Here is a 22,883-nt window from a genome sequence, read left to right on the forward strand (position 1 = left end):
CCCAACTTCCTGGGGGCCTGCAACGGGCCCCTAATTGTGAACTCCGCATGCCTTTCCATGGCGGCAACAACACCACGGAAAGTCTACTCTCCGCCTGCATACTAATATGGATGGCGGTGTCTAGCCGACACTGCCCCATATTAAACCCTTTTCTGCCCAGTCGACTCGTCGACCGGGCGGACGGTCTTCCCGTCCGCCATGGTACCCCCCACCATACTGATATGGCGGGGAGTAATTGGCATGCAGGTGGTGTAGTATGGCGGGCGGATCCGCCCGCCATACTAATAGACCCCTATGTTCTTACCTGCAGAACCCCCATTGTCCCAGTTTGTGAAACACACCGAATGAATCAATGAATAAAAGAATGAATGAATAACTATTGTTAGGTTAATGTACACCTTAACAATGTGAAAAATAGCAAAACAGAAAGCACATACTTGACAATGTAACTCTTTCCATTACATATTTACAAATATTGCAATCTATCTATCTATCTATCTATCTATCTATCTATCTATCTATCTATCTATCTATCTATCTATCTATCAATCTATCTATCTTGGCTATAACTTTGGCGTTGTTTGACCAATCTGCGTGAAATGTTCCCAAAAAAGTGTCACATGGGTGCTAATGTTATGGAAAGTTTGGGTGTGATCCATGCAGTGGGGCCAGAAAATTTGGGGCATGAAATAAGGTTGCATTTGTAATGTTAATTCCCACAGGAATCTTTAGCCACATCTACAGCCCGAACTGTTGAACACACATACACCAAATTTGGCAGTGAGTTTGATGTTGGTTCAAAGAAGTGCCTTTTGGTTATTTGGTGTTAATCCATTCAGAAGTTGTTGAGAAATGTGATTTTAAAATTATAGTGATGCCTCTGGCCATTGATCTTTTGCGCTGGTTTCGCGAGGAATCACAAATACACGCGCCAACAGGAATGTTCTGATTGGCTGGACGTAACCTGAATAGAAAGTTGCGGCCACCATTTTATCTATCAGGAACGTTTCCTGCTGGGCGGCTCCCTCATCAGTGACGGCACGCCCTGGAGGAGTTCTGGTAGCTAGGCGCCGTCTCACAGCTGACGATCGCAGCACGGCTTCCTCGCTGGTAGTGAGGATCTTGCCATCAACTCAGGGCCAGCAGCGGTGATCACCACGATGGGTTTTCACAAACTGTGTGCAGACACACGCACACAGCGTCACAGGAGCGATCCCGGGGACGGAGCACTTCTGAGCAGTCACGACTTCACGGAGTTCACAAGCTTTGCGCAGACACATGCACACAGGGGCTTAAAGATGATATTGGAAGCTTTTATATCCCTGTGTCTCCGCAACAGGAGGCCAGCTCACTCAGGCCCTTGGAAACTTCTCTTCAGGTTACAGATGGACACAGCACACAGCAAAGTGCTTCTTCAAGCAGGGGGACACAGCACACAGCAAAGTCCCTTTGTCCTCTCCTTAGCAGAAACAGCACACAGCAGGCCAACCTCAGACACACAGCAAGGGCAGTACTTCTCCTCAGTCTCTTCAACTGCCCTCTTTGGCAAAAGGTTCCTCTTGATCATGAAGTGGTCTAAAGTTCAGGGGTTTCAGCTCTAATATTTATACCCCAAAATGTCTTTGTTCTCTTAGTGTAAGGGGTCCTGAACCCACTCCAGACCAGTTCTGGGTGCACTCTGCCAGTGCACAACTTCTTCCTTTGTCAGTGTGGGCCAGGGTCTTCAAACACACAGTAGGAGATAGAGCCAGTCTTTTGTGGAAGGTAGGCACAGCCCTAGTCAAGTAGAGGTGCTACTCCTCCCACCACTTCAAATGCAGATCATCCTATTCAGCATAGGTCTGACTCATCCAGACTCCTGGAGCCACCCCAGCACCTGCCACTCCAAAGCCAGACAGTCAATCCACAAACAGGCAGAGGCACGCAGGAAAGTTGGACAGGAAAACAGCCACTTTCTAAAAGTGCTATTTTCAAACACAGAATTTAAAAACTATCCTTACTAAAAGATGTGTTATCAATTTCTGAATTCAAGGATACCAGACTCCAATTTTCCATCTTACTCCTATGGTAAGATATGAATGTAAAAATGTTACAGAGCATTCCCCGTTCTGTTCTATGGGCAAGATAGCCTTTCAATAGTGAAAAACAAAACTGGCAGTATTTCACTATCAGGACATGTTACACACACCAGTACATGTACTACCTTTCCCATACGCTGCACCCTGCCCAGGGGGGTATCTTGGGCCTACCATAGGGGTGTCCTATGTGCAAGAAAAGGGAAGGGTGGGTACACTGGCCAGGTCAAAAATGGCAGTTAACAAACTACGGTGGTAGGAATGAGACAACTTTCAGGGCTACTCATGTGGGTGGCACAATCAGTGCTGCATGCCCACTAGTAGCATTTGTTTCACCCGCGCTGGCACACTTAGTGCACTTTACTAGGGACCTACTGGTGAAACAAATATGCCAGTCAGGGAGAACCAATCACAACATCAATTTACCCAGGGAGCACTTGCACTTTGACACTGATCAGTAGTGGCAAAGTTCCCAAATCATCTAAGTCAGCAAAAACAAAATCCAGCACAGCATCAAAAACACAGGAGGTAGATGCAAAAAGTCAGGAAAATCACGCCAAGGATGCCAGGTCTAACAGTTGTTCTAGCAAATACAGTGGAAAAACATGAGTTTGAAGTGTACAGTAATAAACTACTAGTGTGTAAAATACTGTAATATGTGTTAATACATGTGTTTTCACTTCATGGAAAAGGTGCGATTGTCGCGGTTAACAACGTCATCGCGGCATCCTGAATAACCGAGAAAACAGAAAATAGGTCTGAAAGATGGTTTTTAGAACTTAGTGTAAAAATATGAGTTTAAACATGCTGTGAAAGAAGTATGTCTATACTAATATGTGTAGTTGAATGTTCAGAATGGATTTTTTTACATATTATTTTTGGATTTGTTGGTGCCCATTGAATGTCTCCTTTGGTTTTCTATTTTTGCGACTAGTCAGGAGGGATCGCTACATCGTTGCGAAGATTGACAACAACTGAAGGAAAAAAAAACCTTTATCAAAAACTTTACAATATTTCGGGTACTAGGGTGGTTCTAAGAGCCGTTGTGTTGGTTGTGTGTATATGGCTGCTATACATAAGACCAGATGCAGAGTTTCATGTGACCTAGAAATACCCTGTTTCCTTCATCTGTAAAGTGCACTCCATCATTTCTATAAATTCCGTGGGGCTGATTCACAAAGGTAATCTAAGACAAAAGTCTAACTTCACGACTTTTGGTATTCACAGAAGTCACTTATGACTTTTAGCATTCACGAAAGTCATTTACGATTCATATCTTTACGTCGGGCCGGAATTTCTGCACTCGGGCCGACTCTTCCCATCCAGGCTGGAACCTCCACACCCTGGGTGGTGTTTACACAATTGGTCCGGAATTTGTTTACACAATCGGGCCGGAATTTCCACAATCGGGCCGGAATTTCCACAATCGGGCCGGATGATCATTGCCTTCAGTGATAAACACCTATGTATGTGCTTACCATCTCCCACCATGCTCCAGCTGAAACACTTCAGCCCAAAAGCAAATGCCAACCCTGCAGCAAATATAAATTCAGAGCTAACACATACAAACCTCCCAACATGTCACTGAATATGTTTGTTTCTCTGCCGCTTGCCATACGCCAAGAAGAGTTGAGGACGAGGAATATGAGGAGGAGGAGAGTAGAGAGGATATTCAGACAAAGGATTAACCTATTTGTGATGTCCAGCCAAGATGTCAGGGCCAGATACCGTGTCCCCCCATATGTCATGTTGGAGATTGTTTGTGAGTGGGAGAAAGAACTTGACTCTGTGACCTGTCGCTCCCCAGCCTGCCATACTCGTTCTGTATCTGTCTTAATACATCTGGTATTACTGCTAATGATTGGATACCATGATTTTTGCTATATATGGCAGCGAAAACTGTACCCCCAAGAGGTACAATCCTCTATCTAGGGAGGGCTTGTGTGTGGAAATACTGCCTCGAGCTGTGGTATCTTTTGAGCTATCCAGAATGGCATTTGTTCATGTCTAGTGGGCATTTTACCCATAACGGTATGTAGCATTTTTGGTGTTAATTTAGTTGTTTATCCCTGAATTTGTCCTGCTGGTGTAGCCCTTGCTGGCTGAAGTGTGAGTGTTCTCATCATGAACTGTGTCAGGTTTCTGTAAAGTTGTATTATTTCTTTATGAAGTGGACGTATGTCTGCTACTGGCATTTTGTCAATGTCTGGATATGGTGTGTAAGCCACTAGGACCGGCCAAGTTGCTCCATCTCTTCCGAGAAGACCGAGTCTCACTTTTTCTTTTGTGTGTGGGAGGGCATCTTTAAACCAGTTTATGTGCTCCTGGTAGGTGAGCAGAATTTTAATGACCTCATACAGCCAGTATTTATCTGTTGTTTCATCTTTAGTATAAGAATGAAATGTATGTGTTTTTGCATCTGCTTGTGGGAATTTAACCCATGAATAGAATACCTCTGTTCTGTATGATTCATGTGCCTCAATCACTAATGTGACTATCCCACCCCTAGCTGTGACTCCATAGTCTGCTACTTTAAAATTAAGGGCAGGTCTGACATTTTATGAAATGTTTATTTCATCTTCTTCCTCCTTTGCACAGCTGCACATTGTGCTGGCACAGAGGTGTCTTCGTCAGCCATTATTTTAAAGAAGGAAAAAGTTTCAATGAAACCGAGATAAGGTTTTATGCACAATAGGACCTATTTGTCCTTCAAGCTTGATAAGCCTGCAACCAATACATAGGATATTCCTACTCAGCTGTGGCGGATACTACCCTTCCCACTCCAGACATCTCTGAAAAAATGTGGGTAGGGGTCTCTGAGACCAGGATGACTGAACTACTCAGATGTGACCGTTAAATAAGTACCAAACCAACATTGACGGTGCCATGTCATGTAGTTCCAATAAACCTATATAGGATCTGCGCATTTAGACAATATAGACTGTGGGATTGGTGTCCAGACTGATTCCAGACACCCCCACCAGGTTTGTTTGCCTGTCTGCCAGCTAGCTCACAGTGCCACTATAAACCCCTCTTACCAAGGACAGAATAGTTCTTGGTAACTGTCAAACATGACAGCTCTGCCCCATCAGGGATCGTGGAAACAGTGCGATACTTTTCGCTCGGTCACTAGTGCTCACTTTGTCTCAGAGAGATACACAGAATAAATGGTGGGGACCTTTTCAATAAGCATTTATTGAACCAGTGCCATTCTAGTAAAAATTAGGTTCGCTGAAACAACCATTAGACAGAAACAGATATAAATGATTATTAGCACCAACAGAGTAAAAGGATGGTAGCTTCCTACCATAGTGCTAAAACAATTAATACAAGCAGGTATTGAAATACATGACAGTAATAATGCGCACTCCTACGATGCAACCCTAACTAGATGTACCTAGAATGTATGTAGGTGTAGAGCCCAGAATCCCTCTAGAATAAATTCAACCCCATTACCTGAAGTGAGAGACTGTGAGCCCCTGTCTTGGTCTCGAGATGGACACCCTGCGAGGGATGTCAAACCACTGCGAGCTGGAATGTCTGCGTGCAGGAACCTCACAGTCTCGGTTCAGTGTGTCAGCACGGAAGTCCTTTTTCGCCTCACCCTGCCTCAGCAAACATATGGTGTTTGTATACCCAATGTGGTACCCTCAGGGGATCTACCTTGCTGGGTGTTGACGGACTTAGGATGACAGAAGGAATGACCCTTATAAATAGTTATTATGCAGGAGATACTAAGAACCGTTATGTAGTATAATGTCCGGGGAATATAGGTGAAAGGTCTGGTTGCTACCTGAGCCTACATAGGGCACCTGTATGAAACATAACAGTCACCAGCAGCAGTTGCCAGCTGTTACCACCACACAGCACTGATAGCAACGAGATAACATATTAATAGACAAAATGTGTATGAGATGGTAACTGATATTTGAAGGAAGGGGATAATTATGGTGAACGCATCCGCCTACCTTTGTTTACACCTTCTTTGTTAGGCCCATCATGCCTCATGAGTATGATGTTGTCTATAGACAAATTTAAAGGAGTGTACATCATCATGCAGACCAGTTTCACATTAGCACATCTGATAATATCATTACATTGTAGAGTTAATATGTGATATTTCCAATAGTCACGTACATATTGTGGCACATTTGTGCTTCCTGCCCCATTTAGTCACAACAACCATTTAGTTCTGGGAGTCACACCTTTGTTATGTTCAATCTTTGTGTGTCCTCCATACCCACCCATTATACATGTACAACATCATGGTCCAACTTAGCTGTCAATGGATGATAATTTGTCCAGCACACACCCTAACCTCGTACATTATCCTGTCACTTATATACATGGGAATACGGTAGGAGAGGAGGCAAGCTGAGATACATATTGTGGTGAAGTGTAGAATCTTAGATGTTTTCCGCCTACACTGGATCTGCGTTGTGCAGTTCAGCCACCTGATAGATATGTTTGACTTCCTCTACATCCATGTTAGCAGCCCTTAAACCCCTCCAAAAAAACCACAACCTAACTGGCATCAGTGCAGCCCTCATCACACCAATTTCATACATTTTGATCCCTGGGATTTTCAATGAGAGTTTTCAGATCATTGACTAACAATCCAGTTGTGTCTACTTCACTTCCTATGACACAATGTAGTCTATTATGTAAATACTGCAGTCACTTGCCCTACATTTGGTGTCATCCTTTTACTCGCCCCCATGGTGTGATATGGAATGGGTTAAAATGCCAAATGTGGGCATATTGTGATTAGGGACAGCAGTGATGTAGAACACATGCAACATACTGCGGACATGAAATCCACATTTCATGAGCAGGAGCATTCAGGTACATGAATCTTGCCAGGTTCCTGCATCTTCCCCATGTGTTGTTCCTGAGCAGATGTCCCAGTCAGCCTTGTAGCAGATGTCACTGTGGGGCCTGGAATCCTGTACAACATCATTGGACCTACAAAGAAATGTATGTCTGCCAGTTAAAATTCCAGTTGCCACATATGATGCACTCGATTTCAGAGTTCAGTTCACAGTTCTGGGACTCTTGTTGGAAAACATGTAATGGGCCCGATTCATAAAGGTATAGTGAGACTAATATCTAACTTTACATCTTTTTATATTCACAAAGGGCATTTACTTCTCGTAGGTGTGCTTTCTGAATAACGAAAGTCATACATTTAGGCTTTCATCTCAGTTTACCTTTGTGAATTGGGCCCAATATGTCCATCTGTTGTCTGCTGACAATGTAGACTTTTGGATCCTCTCCTGACCAGATTTACTTACCAGTTCGTGAGGGTGTTATGGCTTGCTGTGGATGATGTTGTTTCCTCCCAGCAGATGTAGGTACCTCTGCTACAGTGGATGGCTGAAATCTGGCTGAATGTGTTAATGGAGGAGACCAGCGAAAAGTCAGCTAAGCAAAAATGTACATGTGCAACTTGTCAGATTTTTCATCAATGTAACTACATGCTAACAGTAATACTAAGTGCAGCCATGTTCGGTGGAGGTAGGAGCAGTGGTGCGGTGGGCAGGGCATGGGAAGAATTTATCCAGATGACGGAATGGGGAATATCAATTTAAAAAAAGAAAAAAAGGAGATGAATAGTAATATCTCACCTTGCGCTCGGCGATGCGGCGAGTGCAAGGTAAGTGGTTTCGATTGTTACTTTCATTTTATTTTCCTTATTATTTTGTCTGTTACACTACCTCCACCCCATACCCACCCGCCCCCCTTACCTGCACCTGCCATGGCTGGTTAAGTGGAAGGGGAACTTTGTCTATTGCTATTTAGCAGTGTTAGGTATATAAGCCATATTTTTGCTGGTGGGAATGGGATTTGCCATTCCCATCTCTAAGGATTCTGGGACTTGTGGTGCAACCCACAGAAGAAGACACATGAGGCACTGACACACTATGCTTTAAAAAAAAAAATACTTGGAACAACTTCCTTAGTCACAATTGTGGTGCAATGCAGACAGATATTTCATATCCATCTTCTGGTCATCACATTTACCTGGTACCACATTGCAAACATCACTCTAGTGGGGTGCGATGGAGGCGGGTCTGGATTGTAGACCAGGGATAATTCTGGCCAGCTCAATCCTGGGGTACTTCTCCTTAGCCCGCATCTTCTCATCCTGTTACTTCTTCTTGATGTCATTTACAGTGAGGAAATCCTCCCCCAATGCTGTGACTTCTGTGTGCCACTGGTGCTGTAAGAGGGGAAACCATAAAGCTGTTTTTAGTGCCTCCCAACAAACTCTAAGGTTATGGTGGTCTCCTCCTCTGTTAAAAATGTTCTTCCTCCTCTGTTGAAGCAATTACCTGAAGTGATGCACAGAGCAGTCAAACATGAATGTGATGTGGACAAACCTGGTCCTTGTTAGTGTGCTGCTTTTATATTGTTTGTAGTGCAGGTCTTGCAGGTGGTGTCAATTGACTTCATCTTCTCCAAGTGCGGGGATGGTAAGCATGTACGCAGGTGTTTAGTAGTGAAGTCAATGATCATCCGGCCCAATAGCGAAGAGTCTGGTCCAATGTTTGAATATGTTGTCGATGCACTTACTAGAAGATTTAAACACAGACTGTTGACTTATAAAGTGAAAAAGTAAATAATGATAACTGGCAAAAGTTACCTGTGTATTTATTTGTAGAGGGACAGTTTGACTTATCTATATGGAACATAGATATTAGATATCCATTTTGTATGATAATAAAATGCCTGCTAATGTAGAAAAAGTACGAAGGGGCTATAATAAAAAAAGTCAACATTTATTTTGTTTTGCAGCATTGCAATGGGCCATTATGGATTGCTCTCCAGCACTCACTGCAATTCCACAATCCATGCAGTATTATGCCATTGGGGGGATAGTGGACTTTTGAATTAACACTCTGCTTCAGTGTTGCTGTGCCGCTATTGAAGTCAAGGGTCCTTCAGCTTTGCCCTGCCTTCTTGATGCTCACTATGAACTCGTCTTATGAAATGTGCAAGAAATATAAAACAGGGAAAAAAAGTACAATGCATGACATTTTGGCAGCATTGCGAATAGCTGTAACTCGCTGTTCACCAGGTCCTATACCAACACTACAGTCCATGCAATACATGGCCATTCTTGAAAACTCTCTGAACCATATCTGTTTTAGTAGTCTGTGCCTCTGAAGGGACTTTCTGGCTGGGAATTGTTGCTGCTGCCAGTGAGATATATGGTCCTTTAGCTTCCTTCTGCTTGATTGGCAGTTGGAGATGTTTTCTATGATAGGTTTTAGGATGATATGACATGAACGTCATCCCACATGATTCCAAAGAATTATCTAGCCAAAATCTACCACATGCTCACACTAAGCATCTGGAATGAAGATTCAAGAAGGAGGAGTGGGTGTATACTTACTATTTATTTTACTGAAAATTATAGTATTCAATTATATTCCTTACTTTGCCAGTCATGTGATGGTTCCAGATTGTGCATTGCACTAGTTTTGCAGCTGTTTTTAATTCCCCTTGAGTTTGGGTAACAATGGGTAGTTTGATGGGTGTTTGGTAGTAATGTTCTATTTGTAAGTTTAGATGTTGAGTTATTTTTTTAAACTGTTCTTTTTTTATAAATGTATTATTAATACAAAGATAAACCAATATGTTACTAAACAGCTAGACTCAAACTTTGTGTAAAATATGTCTATATATCTGTTTTTCACTTTGTCATTTGTATTTGTGAGTACTGATGTCATTGCGACCTCCGGTGTTGCTGTGAAGAAGGAAATGCATTTTTGATTTAGTTATTTTGACAAATGACTACAAAGAGGAATGTTAAATTAGATCTTACTAAATAGCTACACTGAAACCTTATGTAAAATATATCTATATATGTGTTCCTGGCATAGTACTAGTTGGGGGAGGAAGTCATCATGGCCATTGAGGGTATTTGGGGCCAAGTATCCCTCTTGTTACCTCCAGCAAGTTCCACACAGTCAGTTTGCTGAGAGGTCTTCGGAGGCCATACCCCCTTTCTGCACCATTCTCCAAACACGTCTCCTGGCACCCTACTGGTTGTGGAATAAAGTTGTCTTGGATGCTAAAGGACCTTGGGGACCAAGAAGCCCTCCCAGTACTTAGTGGGATATCTGAGAGCTGGTGAGATGCACAGCTCCCTTTCCACACCATTCTGTAAAGACCCTTGCTGCTTAAAAACCATGGAAATTAACTGAAAAAACCAAAGGTTACATGTAAGGTATAGTTAGGAAATAGGATTAAAAAACCTTATATATTCACTGAAAAAACCAAAGGTCACTGGGGCGTTATATTTAAGCTGACATTTCACTCGTTCAAAACCAGAGAAATTCAGCAGTTATAGTTGCCTGAGATAACTATAACTTGCCCCCTCAATGCACTGCTTATGACCTCACATATTACATCACTCACAACATGGTCAGTGACATCACTGATGACATCACTGATGACATCATCCACCGAATTTTTGATGCACCCACTCACACACCCATGTAACCTTTCATACGTATTCATATCAGTACTTACATACCCACTGACTGATTCATAGGTCTACACACACATCAACTCAGTCACCCATACAGCCACTCATACACCAACCCACTTACTAATAAAGCCACTGATATATCTACTCATACAGCCACACAGCCACTCACACACTGTCAGTCACCCATAGAGCTACTCACACACCTACTCACTCATCCATAGAGTCAAACACACAGCCACTTACTCACCTATACAATTCAACACACACCAACTCACTTTTTAATACAGATATTAACACATACTTACTCACCTATACAGTCACTGACACAAGCACACACTCACCCATACAGTCACTCTCACAATCACTCACTCACAAATACAGTCACTTATATATTCCAACACTCACCTATCCTGCCTTTCACATATGCAGTTACTCACCCATATACCACTGAAACATCTATTTACTCACAGCCATTGCCATATGCACACTCACTCACCCATACAGCCCCTCTTTGACCCACTCATGAACCCAAACAGCCAGTGATTCACCCACTCACTCATCCAACCAGGGAGTCACACACCCCACACCCACCCACACAGCCACTCTTACGCCCATACAGCTACTCAGACAACTAATCAATAACCCCTATAGCCACTCATGTTCCTACTCACCAACCCATGCAGCCACGTACACACCATTTGACAGACTGATACAGACATTCACACTAGTTAGTCACTCACCCATACATTCACTGTGACACATATAATCGCTTACTTATATAGACAGTCACGCACCCACAAAATCATCCGCACTGGCACTCATACACCCACTGATTCATCAATACACCTTGCTGTATATCTATTTAACACTCATAACCTTTTATTAAACTCAGTCACCGGGTGATGTCATCAGTGATGTCATCAATGATGTCATTTGAGATGTCATCATTGATGTCATCAGTGATGTCACTGACCATGTCATGAGTAATGTAATATGTGAGGTCATGAGCAGTGCATTGTGGGGGTGCAAGTTATAGTTAGCTCAGCTAACTATAACTGCTGAATTTCTCGGGTTTTGTACAAGTGGAATATCAGCCTAACTATAACGTTCCTGTAACCTTTTCAGAAATAAATAATATAAAATTAAAAAATAATCAAATAATAGTCATAAGTATATTTAAACAATATTAGAAAAGTATTGAGGTCTAGGAATAATAGTTGTACTATTCCCACACCAGTATATGCTACAGTATTGAAAGTGTGGGCTTTCAGAGGTGTTACATTTTCTAGTCCCTCTTCAAACAGCTCAACAGTAGAGAAAGAATTGTACTTAGGAGGGTCACTTTTCTGTTCCACCTCCAGTCAATGCAACAGTAGGGCAAGTGATGGGTTTGAGGTGGGTAAGATTTACTATTCCCACTCCAGTTTGTGCAACAGCAGGCAAAGAATTTCACTTAAAACACATTACATATATGAATAACCCTATTAATTTAGAACAAACATAAAACTCATAATGTGAACATTATAATTTAAAGAAAAATCATATATATATATATATAAAAAAATTTATATATATATGAAATAAGAACACAATTAAACATTTTACATGATTAGTAAACAATGTAATAATAAGTGTAAATTTGAAAAAATATTTTTTATTAATTACTTAATTAAATTCCCAAAATATACCCCCACAGTCCTAGTAGCTCACACTTAGGGCCCGATTATGACTTTGCCTGTGCCGCACCAGGTCTGCTGCCTGCCACACCAGCAAAGCTGTGGTCAGACCACCCACCAGATTAGAAGTTTCCTCTTGTCTGGCGGACTTTGTTTTTGATGTTCCCACAGCTGTGCCCTGAAAATGGGCTTCACAATGGGAACGCCAAAACCATTTCCTGCACTGCATGGACTAAAATGTCGATGGCGTGCAGAAAACTGGTGTTCATACACACAGGGGGGCCCTTTTTGTGCCCTCCTGTGTGCATCCACAGGGCATGAGGACCCAGAGGGTCCTATAGGGCCCCCTTTGTTTCCTCTCCACCACTCCAGAGAGCAAATTTGTAATATATTTGGCGGGACCACGGCGGTCCCGTTAAGCATATTAGTGCATCTTGACTGTTGCAAAACCACCAGGGAACTGCAGTTTCCTGGCGGCTGCGGAGGGGACTTGTCAGTCACACTACACATATCATAATAGGGCGGCTGGGAGACCGCCACCACCGCACCTCCGTGAGTCTGGAGGTCTGTGGACCACCAGACTCGTAATCAAGAACATAGAAAATATCTAAAATAAATATGTATAGAACATTTACATTACATAATTGATAATTCATAATCTAATTAACAATTAATAATTATTTGTTAACTAGTTATTACTTAATTAATGGCCTACTCTATACCCCTATAAACCTAGCAACCAAAAAAATAAAATATAGCTAAAATGCAATCAAGATTACATAGTGTACATAATAAATTATCAATTAGAAAATAATGAATATATATTCGATAATTAATTATAACTTAATTAACTTTCCACCATAAATCCCTACAAATCCAACAGCCCACACCTACAATATAATGAATATATAACGTTATTAACCAATTTACATGAGTAATAATAATTTAAACAATCGATAATAAATGAATAATTATTTTTTAATTAATTATTACTTAATTAACTTCCTACTCTATACCCCTACAAAACAGGCAGTTCACACCTGAAAAATAAAAAATATTTAAAGTTATTACACAATTTACATGAGTAATAATCAATTAAATAGTACTTACATATTTCCCACCCTATGCCTCTACAAACCCAGCGTCCTTCACATATTATAACTAAAAAAATAATTATTACGCAATATACATCATTAAGCATAAAAAAAAATACATTTATTAATTGTCACTTAATTATTACTTAATTACCTTCCCATCCTATACACCTTCAAACCTAGAAAACACGCTATGGCACTATAAATTACAGTTAGCAAATACATTAAAAAGAATTATTATATTTAAAAATGTGATTAATAATTATACAAACAATAATGTCACAAAGTTAGTATATGAAGTAAAACACATTTATATAATTTAAAAAACGATATTTTTTACAAATCTGTTATTGAAAATGATGTTAACAACAACATGTGGGCCTCATTACGATGTCTGACGAACACACCGTATAGGTCTGGAACCGCCCGACTGACCACTAGAATGCGAGCTCCCATAGGGCAGTTTGAAACATCCATCTCACTATGGCAGCTCAGTTTAACTTAAGTTTTAGTCTCAGACTTAAAACCAAAACTTAAATTAAAGTGAAACAAAAGTCTAACGTTACTACTCGCAAAGGTCGTTTGTGAATACCGAAAATAAAGCAAGACTTAGCTTTGTGAATCGGGCCCAAAAAATGTCAGGGCCTGATATATAAAGCCTTTTTCAGTCACAGACCCATCAAGTTCTCACAATCACAGGGTTTGCAATGCAAAAGTCCTTTTTGGTTCAAACGCCCTTTAATAATTTGAAAAGTGTTCCCAACTCCTAGAGAGCATTTCTATGCTTTTCTAAATTGCCAACAGGAGGGGGCATGAAAGGGGCACCCCCTTCCTATTTATGCATCATAAAGGTTTGTGTCTGCAACTGTGGTCGCAAACCATTTATCAGTTACTGACCCCTGCGTTGAGTTGTCTCCTTGAACAGCTTCCATTTTGAGAATTGTATCTGGATCATTTTGTGCCTCCCCTTATATCTTCAAAAATGGAAAAAAAAATTTGAAAGCATCAAAAGTCCTTTTAAGTGGATGAGGACTGATTTAAAAAAAAAAGTTTCCTGTTTCAGAAGGCAAATGCAGGTACGGAGTCTGCTGTTCATTCAAGTTGCATCACCAACTGCACACCAATTTGCATACATATTGCATGCACATTGCTCTTCTTGGTTTGTGAATGAAATGTTATACATCAGGACCTAACTTCTTCAAGTGTTTAGCATTGCTAGCATCACTGTTTATATGTGAATAATGTGCTATGCCTTACTTCACTGAATAAAACTTTGACCCTCTTTTCCTTAGGTATTTATGTTTTCAGTGGCTACAATATTACATTCCAATTTTAAAATTTAGTTATAGATTTTAAATCTGATTAAATTCAATCCAAATCAATATTAGTCCTTTGGAAATGTCTATTTTGTTTACACCTTTGTCAAGGCTACAATGTATATGATCTGTATTTTCAAATTCAATAAGTGATGAGGAACTGCAGAACCAAGTGAATGGGCAGGCGACATATGTAGGAGTGAAACAGAAGGCCCAGTCCAGCTCATCATTTATTTTACAAGCCTTAGTAGACACACATATCAGTACGTTGAGCTTTTATTGCTCATTGTTATCACTATAGCACATATATGGTGGCGAGCACTGGTACTGCAGGTTTAGAACTCCTATCCATAGAACTCTTATCCATCTGACATATAAGGATAAAATGTCAAAATATTTGTCTGTTAGAATGTAAACTGGGTTATTCCTCAAAGGCATGTTGACTTTGTTGATCTGCACTGCAGACAGCCTCTCTAGAGTTTAAAAATAAATAAATCATGGCATCTGTAGAGATGGTCTGAGGGTCATCCCCCTCAGTCATTTCTTGGTTGAAGTGTAATACCCACAGGACATCGAGACTAGAGTGGGTCAATGGATCACCCCCTCCAGCCTTAGATTTGTTGGACATGTCATTCACATTCTGGATCATCCCTACGAACAGCCATTTGGAAATTAAAGTATCAGTCATATGTCCAACACATTGCCTTGTTATGTCTGAGTCTGGATAGTAAAGGGGGCATTGAAAAATAAAAGAATTTGAATCTTTTCCAATATTAACAATGGAACACAACAGTGAGGAACAATGGTGTATGGTGATCAGGGTACATTTCCTTCTGAAGAATTTAAACCTGGTATGGCTCCACGCAAGGGGCATTCATGTTACCTTGCGAGTACAGGCATCAGCGGTGCATACTTCTTTCCAATGTATATGTTTGCACAGCATCGCCACTGCAGTCCATGCACAGAGCAGACAGCACAGTAATTTGCAGTGCCTGCTTCCATCACTGACAGAGGACGTTCAATGCAGATCTCCTCAACCACATAGCAGGTACATTCATCTACAATGAAATTGTCCGGAGGCATAGAGCAGGCACTCTGCAGACACTGTACATTTCCCGAACTCATGCAACAGGTATAGTTCAAGCATCCCCAGAGCCGACTTCCCTCATGCACGGCTGGTTTAGTGCAGGTTTCAACCGGGCACATGCAGAACATTCACATTAAGAAAAATAGTGCAAGTTTCCATTTTACAGACAGTCTGGATACATCACTGACAGTGGGTCCAGCTTCACTCACACACAGCAAGCAAAATACAGGCATCTGCAGTGCAAACCTCCCTCACATTCAGATCAGGTGCAGTACAAGCCTCTGCAGTACAAACGAGCCTCACAAACAGAAGGCAAAGTACAGGCATCCACAGTTCTCGCTTATCAAAAAGGGAAACAGCCTAAACACCTGCAGTGCAAGCTTCAGTAACATACAGAACAGGTGCACTACAGGTATCCACAGTGCTTCCCTCATACACAGAATGTTCAGTACAGGCATTCATGGTGCAAGCACCCCTAACACATAGAGCAAGCACAAACACATAAAGCAAGTACAACCGGAAGCTTCACTCACAAAGAACACAACATAATGACAAGCATCCGCATGTAGTGTCCTGCAGGACACGTTCTAGTGTTTTAGCAAACACTTGAATTCCCAGCCACTCCCTTGAGGGCTGGACACACATGAACCCCCACGCATCCATCACAGGCATCACGAGTGGCATGACCCTGCCAATAAATGGGCCTGGGTGCATGTGCTCATGGCCAGTTACAGTACCATACCATCCGGTGTCTGTGTCCCTTCTTGCAATCATGTGGGCCTAGGGTCCCGACACCAAACCGCAGTTCAAACTTCCCTCGTTTACCAATCAGGTACAGAGCAGTAGGCTTACTATTCTTGGAATTCTGGCAGTGATGACAGTAATGCACGATTCCCTCACACACACATAACAGACAAAGAATAGGACTGCAGTGCTGACCACTCCTCGGCTCACACAAAGAACATGCACAGCAATGGGAGCAGTGCAAATCTTATTCACACATACAGATTGCACACAGCACTGGAAAAAGAAGCGCATTCTTCACTTACACGGAGGAGGTACAGTTCATGCATCTGTAAAGCAGGATTCCCGCAAACACAAGACAGGTACCGTATAGGCATCCACAGGGAAACCTTCCTTTACACACAGCACGTACAGCAGCGAGGAACTGGTACATTCATTGCTCAGCCTTCCCTCACAATCAAACGCATGTGGTTTCTATAAGTCTAGCACTGACACAAGCACATAAAGGACCGTTTTTATGGGCAGTTGTATAAAGTTGTTTTCGGTCAGTGGGTGAGTTGTGTAAAGGACCTCCGATGTAGTTAGGCGTATAGCTAAATATATCAGTTTGATGCAGGAGTCAGATGTAGAAGGTCCGATAAGGTTAGATAAAGTGGCCAGATGCTGTTAAGCACATGGAATCACAAACGGTTAAGGGTTTCAGACGCGTTTCGGCCCAAAATGTTCAATATGTTACAATACTCATTTTGAAAATATCATATAATGATCTTTCACACTTACTATTCCTAACTACATATCTGCTTGTGTTATCTGCTCGTATTATCAATGGGATAATATTGTCATGCAATATAATGCATGTAAGACAGTGACCCTGCCCGACTTAGGCTCAACTTTCCGATGCAAAGGGGAGCATTGGGTCAGAAACAAATAGGGTATCTTGCAGTGCACTGTTGGACAAAATGTCTGTTCTGTCTGAAAGTGTCATCCTTGGCATGGGGTCACTGGACAGGTTGCTACTGGGTGATATGAAGAAAGGTAAGATCCTACTGGAGTGAAATACTGATGTGGATGGGGACAATGATGGTGCTGTATTCAGGAGGAGAGATTCTATTAGGTTCATGGGCGAAGGGTTTTAGGGACTGACAAAAATCCTGTTAGAAACAAGGGTGAGATCCTCTTAAGTACATGAATGAAATGCTCATAGGTTAAGAGACAAATGTTAGGTACAGGACCAAAATCCTGTAATGTGTATGGGCTTAATCCTGTTAGCTTAAGGTTTGAGTTCCTTCTGGGTACGGGAGTGAAATCTTGTTTGGTTCATGTGTGATTGCTGTTAATTATGCTGTTGGATCCGGGGGTGGCAGGGTGCAGTTAGGCACAGGAGTGAAATCCTAATGGAGAGGGCCATTGGAATTTTCCAGCTATGGATGACCAAAGTGAGCATCAGGGGTAATTACATTTTGTTGCACGAAGGCAAATTGTGAGGCATAATGTGGAACATTCAGCATTATTTCAATATTTTGACGTTAACACTGTCTGGAATTGGGTTATCGGTTGTTTGTAGTGAAATCCTTCTCAAGCAAAAACCACAATCCTTGTCAGGGTGAACCACAAACATTATAATCCTCTGAGAGCTTGGCACAGAGAAGTCAAGCTTAACTTAGTAGCAATGTGTAAAGTATGCAGCAATTCAAACAGTAATAAAGTAAAGACACAACAAAAGAAGAATCCCAAACCAACCAAGAAAAATAGAGCAAATATAATGAATAAATTAAGATCAAAAAGACATAAATCCAATCAGTAGAACTGAAGATCTGAATTTAAAATATGTATTGAAAATAGCGCCAAAAATCCCAAAACACCATTTGTGGTTATTGGGTTGTGCAAGACCAAGAGAAAATGAGCTGGTGACCATGATGGAGCATGGGCCAAACACAGGAAATGGGTTTAGTCCTGCTGAAAAGTGACCTACTCAGTCCTGCTCTAAGAGTTCAAAAAACTACAATTAAGTTCCACTGAGGCCTCACCAAGGATCCAGGCCCTAAGGAGCACCACTTGGGGTTCGGGGACTTACTCCAAGTGGGTCTGGGAGCTGGTTTAGGTGGTTGGGATCCTGTTGTGTCCCTATTGCTCAGAACAGGAGGATACTAGACTAGCCGTTGGAGTCACTCTGGGAGTCCTGGGTTTAGATGTAGGGACATCATTGACATTAATCTGATATTGCTCTGCATCGATCCCGGTGAAGCTTTTTACCTTCAAACATTATTCTGGAAGTTGGATTTCCTCATCAGGGCAAGGCTGCGTGCTGAAACCGAAGAGTGTTTGACACAGCTAAATCAGATTTGCTACTGCAGAGAAGAACGTAGCCGGAGCTGTGGGGACATCAAGCCCCAACAATGCACCATCAGCAGATCTGCAGGTAGGTTAGTCCTGGTCCCGCTACTGTTCTTGAAGTGAAACACTTTTTAGGTTTTAGGTTTAGGCAGGAGTACACTTTGACACCAGTCAAGTCTTTTATTACCTTGGGAATGGCACTTGGGGACTCACTCCAACAGAAGCCACCTGCATGGCCTAGGGCAGGTCCAGTTGCAACTGGTTAGCTGGGATTTTCCAGGAAAATTGGCTTCCTGCAGCTTTTCTGTCCCTGTAGCTTAACAGCTGTTCTGAAAAGGGGCCAGGGGTGACACATTTATGGCTGGCACTAGCCTGTGGGTGGGGTGACACCCTAACCACTAAGGCAAAAGATTCCAGGGGTAAACCTACCCATTTGTGCAGCAGCTCACGTGTGCCCTATTGCAAACAATGCCACATGGCACCTCGCTACCTAAAATCAAGATGACAAAAACCTTCTTGCCCTGTGCCCACCATCAAGGTATGGCAGGAAATGAACACCCCCTCCACTGTTGTCATTCAAAACATGTTCTGAGGTCACCCCCTCTTCTACATGGCCTGGTGGCTGACTGGCTAGGGAAGGACAAAGTAATGGGGAAGATCCAGGTATTAGTTACATCTGCCTCCGTGTATCTTTGAAGATAATTAAGTTCCTGGGCACTGTTCAGATGGTCGTTCTGACAGGGGAACAGACCATCTCCCCACACCCAAGGCCTTTGTATCGGCACAGGGAGCAAGATCATACCTCATCAAGGAGCTATCAAGCTACTTGATGGCAGTTGTCAGCGCATGCAAAGAGGCTTCTAAATGCGTTAGGCAGGCAAATGGTGACCTTTTAAAATACCCTTTTGTAACATATGAAGTACAAATTAAATTTTACCAATGAATTGGATTTGTAGTGCATATTTTAAAACGTTAAAGCATGAACATTTCCTGGTTCCTAGATGGAGATAGCATAATGTACTTGTATTATTATCTCCCAGAGCTTCCCTGTGAAACATCTCACCCTGCTAAAGTGAAAATACTTTTCGGGCTCTAATCACTGTAAGCACAGATCTTACCTAGAGGTGCCGATCACGATCCTGTAAAAACCGGGTACGAGCCGTTGGACGGAGCATATTCTCCGTCCGACGCGTACCCGGTCGTAACAATATACAAACATGTAAGTACGATTCGCACGGAAATACTATTTCCGTACGAATCGTACAAAACCCCGACCGACGAAAATAAACATACAAATGTGATCCGGGAAAGCGCCGACGTAACGTCGGGACGCACGCAGCCTGCCATTCACGAACCAGGAAGTACGATTCGCACCAACGTCATCCCGCACGGAGAATATTTTCCGGCAGCCAAAAACTGCCGGGAAATCAGGACGACGCGAACAAGGAGTACCTGCACGCGACGGACAGACATGGACCCGAACCTACGTGTCATCCCGGTCCTCATAGCAGTTGACCTCCTCTACAGGTTACGACGCAGACGCCGCAGAAGGTCAGAACAACAAAGGGAGGGGGGAAAGGGGGGGGGCAGGAGCAGGGGCAGGCCACAAAACCCCCACCAAAGTCACACAGCACACATGCCCTGGACATACCTGACCCCCAGGCCCTGGTCACTACGAGGGGGTGGGGGCGTGTCCAGCAAAGCCAGCGTCCGCCACAACGGAAGTGGTTGACGACGCGAACCGGCAACACAACAATACAGGTACGTCCCGTACCCACGCCTTAAGAGCGTGGGTATGAGTCGTACCACGCCCACACCTACGTCACCCCAACAATGGCGGGACGGCTGTACCCACGTGGCAAAGGCCTGGGGACGGCCCGCACAAGCATTCCATAGCATGGGTACGGATATGTACGGACCGTACCCCCACCCCCATATGCATGGAGCGTACCCCCCACCCCAACAGTGTAAGTACGACCCGTACCCTCACCCGCGTATGCATGGAGCGTACCTCCACCCCAACCGTGTATGTATGACCCGTACCCTCACCCGCGTACGTATGGAGCGTACCCCCACCCCAACAGTGTAAGTACGACGCGTACCCTCACCCACGTACGTATGGAGCGTACCCCCCACCCCAACAGTGTAAGTATGACCCGTACCCTCACCCGCGTACATATGGAGCATACCCCCCACCCCAACAGTGTAAGTATGACCCGTACCCTCACCCGCGTACGTATGGAGCGTACCCCCCACCCCAACAGTGTAAGTACGACCCGTACCCCCACCCGCGTGCGTATGGAGCGTACCCCCCACCCCAACAGTGTAAGTACGACCCGTACCCTCACCCACGTACGTATGGAGTGTACCCCCCACCCCAAGAGTGTAAGTACGACCCGTACCCTCACCCGCGTATGCATGGAGCGTACCTCCACCCCAACCGAGTATGTATGACCCGTACCCTCACCCGCGTACGTATGGAGCGTACCCCCCCAACAGTGTAAGTATGACCCGTACCCTCACCCGCGTACGTATGGAGCGTACCCCCCATGCCAACAGTGTAAGTACGGACCGTACCCCCACCCCGTATGCATGGAGTGTACCTCCACCCCAACCGTGTATGTACGACCCGTACCCTCACCCGCGTATGCATGGAGCGTACCTCCACCCCAACCGTGTATGTACGACCCGTACCCTCACCCGCGTACGTATGGAGCGTACCCCCACCTCAACAGTGTAAGTACGACCCGTACCCTCACCCGCGTACGTATGGAGCATACCCCCCACCCCAACAGTGTAAGTACGACCCGTACCCTCACCCGCGTACGTATGGAGCGTATCCCCCACCCCAACAGTGTAAGAATGACCCGTACCCCCACCCGCGTACATATGGAGCGTACCTCCCACCCCAACAGTGTAAGTACGACCCGTACCCTTACCCGCGTACGTATGGAGCGTACCCCCCACCCCAACAGTGTAAGTATGACCCGTACCCTCACCCGCGTATGCATGGAGCGTACATCCACCCCAACCGTGTATGTATGACCCGTACCCTCACCCGCGTATGTATGGAGCGTACCCCCCACCCCAACAGTGTAAGTACGACCCGTAACCTCACCTGCGTACGTATGGAGTGTACCCCCCCATGCCAACAGTGTACGTACGGACCGTACCCCCACCCCGTATGCATGGAGCGTACCTCCACCCCAACCATGTATGTACGACCCGTACCCTCACCCGCGTACGTATGGAGCGTACCCCCCACCCCAACAGTGTAAGTACGACCCGTACCCTCACCCGCGTACGTATGGAGCGTACCCCCATGCCAACAGTGTACGTATGGACCGTACCCCCACCCCGTATGCATGGAGCGTACCCCCACCCCAACCGTGTATGTATGACCCGTACCCCCACCCGCGTATGCATGGAGCGTACCCCCACCCCAACCGTGTATGTACGACCCATACCCTCCCCCGCGTGTGCATGGAGCGTACCCCCACCCCAACCGTGTATGCACGACCCGTACCCTCACCCGCGTATGCCTGGAGCGTACCCCCACCCCAACCGTGTATGCACGACCCGTACCCTCACCCGCGTATGCATGGAGCGTACCCCCCATGCCAACAGTGTACGTACGGACCGTACCCCCACCTCGTATGCATGGAGCGAACCCACACCCGTGTATGTTCTAAGCGTACATATCCTGAAATAGGAGGGTTGGGTGCAGAGGCCTCCCAGCAGTGCCCAGACACAGGAGGGGTGGGTGCCTAACACTCCCAGCAGTGCCCAGTCACAGGAAGGGTGTGTGCAGAGGCCTCCCAGCAGTGCCCAGTCACAAGAGGGGTGTGTGCAGAGTCCTCCCAGCAGTGCCCAGACACAGGAGGGGTGGGTGCCTAACACTCACAGCAGTGCCCAGTCACAGGAGGGTTGTGTGCAGAGTCCTCCCAGCAGTGCCCAGTCACAGGTGGGGTGTGTGCAGAGTCCTCCCAGCAGTGCCCAGTCATAAGAGGGGTGTATGCAGAGTCCTCCCAGCAGTGCCCAGACACAGGAGGGGTGG

The sequence above is a fragment of the Triturus cristatus genome, chromosome 1_1 (assembly GCF_964204655.1).
Source record: "Triturus cristatus chromosome 1_1, aTriCri1.1, whole genome shotgun sequence".
NCBI classification, from domain to species: domain Eukaryota; kingdom Metazoa; phylum Chordata; class Amphibia; order Caudata; family Salamandridae; genus Triturus; species Triturus cristatus.